Here is a 3,072-nt window from a genome sequence, read left to right on the forward strand (position 1 = left end):
GTAGGTGGAGTTTATAAGGTAGGTTTATGGGGAAGAGTGGATGGATGTGAGTGGTGAAGAGGTGATGGGGAAGAGAGTTTGAGGTGATTGGTGAAGGGTTTTTGGGGAAGAGTGTTTATGGGGTTGTGTGAAAGAGAGTGGTGAAAAGAAGTGAGAGGAGGTAGATGGGGATCCTGTGGGGTCCACAGGTCCTGAGTGGATCCTATGGGGTCCACAGATCCTGAGGTGTTCAAGGATTTACATCCCTGCACCCATTAGGCATGTAAAAATGCCTTTATACACAACTCTGGGCGTTCAGCGCCAGGTTGGTGGCCATTTTGGGCGTTCAGCGCCCATTTGTGTGCCATTTTTGGCATTGAACGCCAGAACCATGCCTGTTCTGGCGTTCAGCGCCCAGAAGCTGCCCATTTTGGGCGTTCAGCGCCAGAACCATGCTCTGTTCTGGCGCTGAATGCCAGACAGATGCTCCTCCAGGGTGTGATTTTTCTTCTGCTGTTTTTGATTCCGTTTTCAATTTTTCTATTTATTTTGTGACTCCACATGATCATGAACCTACAAAGACATATAACTAAGAAAAATATAGTTAGATAAATAAAAATTGGGTTGCCTCCCAACAAGCGCTTCTTTAGTGTCAATAGCTTGACAGTGGGCTCTCATGGAGCCTCACAGATGTGCAGAGCTTTGTTGAGACTCTCCAACACCCAACTTAGAGTTTGGATATGGGAGTTCAACACCAAACTTAGAGTTTGGTTGTGGCCTCCCAACACCAAACTTAGAGTTTGACTGTGGGGGCTCTGGTTGACTCTGCTTTGAGAGAAGCTTTTTCTGCTTCCTCTCCATGGTTGCAGAGGGAGATTCTTGAGTTTTAAACACAAGGGAGTCCTCATTCCATTGAAGGACTATTTCACCTCTGTCAACATCAATCACAGCTCTTGCTGTGGCCAGGAAAGGTCTTCCTAGGAAGATGGATTCATCCTCTTCCTTTCCAGTATCCAGGACTATGAAATCAGTAGGGATGTAAAGGCCTTCAACCTTTACTAACACGTCCTCTACTTGTCCATAAGCCTTTTTTCTTGAACTGTCTGCCATCTCTAATGAGATTTTAGCAGCTTGCACCCCATAGATTCCCAGTTTCTCTATTACAGAGAGGGGCATGAGGTTTATCCCTGAACCAAGGTCACACAGAGCCTTAAAGATCATGGTGCCTATGGTACAGGGTATTATGAACTTTCCAGGATCCTGTCTCTTCTGAGGCAATGTCAGTTGATCCAGATCACTTAGTTCATTGATGAACAAGGGAGGTTCAACTTCTCAAGTATCAATGCCAAATAATTTGGCATTCAGCTTCATGATTGCACCAAGAAACTTGGTAGTTTGCTCTTCAGTAACATCCTCATTCTCTTCAGAAGAGGAATACTCATCAGAGCTCATGAAGGGCATAAGGAGGTTCAATGGAATCTCTATGGTCTCTAGATGAGCCTCAGAGTCCTTTGGTTCCTCAGAGGGAAGCTCCTTATTGATCACTGGACGTCCCAGGAGGTCTTCCTCCTTGGGATTCATGTCCTCTCCTCTCCTCACAGGTTCGGCCATGGTGCTTATGTCAATGGCCTTGCACTCTCCTTTTGGGTTCTCTTCTGTATTGCTTGGGAGAGTACTAGGAGGGATTTCAGTGATCCTCTTACTCAGCTGGCCTACTTGTGCTTCCAAATTTCTAATGGAAGACCTTGTTTCATTCATGAAACTTACAGTGGCCTTGGATAGATCAGAGACTAAGTTTGCTAAATTAGAATTATTTTGTTCAGAGTTTTCTGTCTGTTGCTGAGTTGATGATGGAAAAGGCTTGCTATTGCTAAACCTGTTTCTTCCACCATTATTAAAGCCTTGTTGAGGCTTTTGATCCTTCCATGAGAAATTTGGATGATTTCTCCATGATGAGTTATAGGTGTTTCCATAAGGTTCACCTAAGTAATTCACCTCTGCTATTGCAGGGTTCTCAGGATCATAAGCTTCTTCTTCATAAGAAGCCTCTTGAGTACTGTTGGATGCAGCTTGTATTCCATGCAGACTCTGAGAGATCATATTGACTTGCTGAGTCAATATTTTATTCTGAGCCAATATGGCATTCAGAGTATCAACTTCAAGAACTCCCTTCTTCATAGGCGTCCCATTACTCACAGGATTCCTTTCAGAAGTGTACATGAACTGGTTATTAGCAACCATGTCAATGAGTTCTTGAGCTTCTGCAGGCGTTTTCTTTAGGTGAATGGATCCACCTGCAGAAGTGTCCAGTGACATTTTTGATAGCTCAGATAAACCATCATAGAATATATCCAGGATGGTCCATTCTGAAAGCATGTCAGAAGGACACTTTTTGGTCAACTGTTTGTATCTTTCCCAAGCTTCATAGAGGGATTCACCTTCTTTCTGTCTGAAGGTTTGAACATCAGCTCTAAGCTTGCTTAACTTTTGAGGAGGAAAGTACTTGGCTAAGAAAGTCGTGACCAGCTTATCCCAAGAGTTCAGGCTGTCTTTGGGTTGAGAATCCAACCATAATCTAGCTCTGTCTCTTACAGCAAAAGGGAAAAGCATGAGCCTGTAGACTTCAGGATCTACTCCATTAGTCTTAACAGTATCACATATCTGCAAGAATTCAGTTTAGAACTGAAAAGGATCTTCAGATGGAAGTCCATGAAACTTGCAGTTCTGCTGCATTAGAGAAACTAATTGAGGTTTCAGCTCAAAGTTGTTTGCTCCAATGGCAGGAATGGAGATGCTTCTTCCATGTAAATTGGAATTTGGTGCAGCAAAGTCACCAAGCATTCTCCTTGCATTGTTGTTGGGTTCGGCTGCCATCTCCTTTACTTGTTCAAAATTTTCAATCAAGTTGTCTCTAGATTGTTGTAATTTAGCTTCTCTTAATTTTCTCTTCAGAGTCCTTTCAGGTTCTGGATCAGCTTCAACAAGAATGCCTTTTTCTCTGTCCCTGCTCATAAGAAAGAGGAGAGAAAAAGAAAAGAAGAGGAATCCTCTATGTCACAGTAAAGAGGTTCCTTATTGTTAGTAGAAGAGAAG

General features: G+C 43.2%; 1 non-coding gene across 1 annotated transcript; it reads left to right on the plus strand.

Annotated features, from left to right (window-relative positions):
- Positions 1–2,349: 2,349 nt before the first annotated feature.
- On the plus strand, positions 2,350–2,457 carry LOC148547910 (small nucleolar RNA R71). Its single transcript, XR_015897412.1, has one exon. It is a non-coding gene; the product is annotated as a small nucleolar RNA R71 (small nucleolar RNA).
- Positions 2,458–3,072: the final 615 nt, after the last annotated feature.

Source organism: Arachis ipaensis, chromosome B8 (assembly GCF_059453495.1).
Source record: "Arachis ipaensis isolate K30076 ecotype BB chromosome B8, ASM5945349v1, whole genome shotgun sequence".
Lineage (NCBI taxonomy): Eukaryota > Viridiplantae > Streptophyta > Magnoliopsida > Fabales > Fabaceae > Arachis > Arachis ipaensis.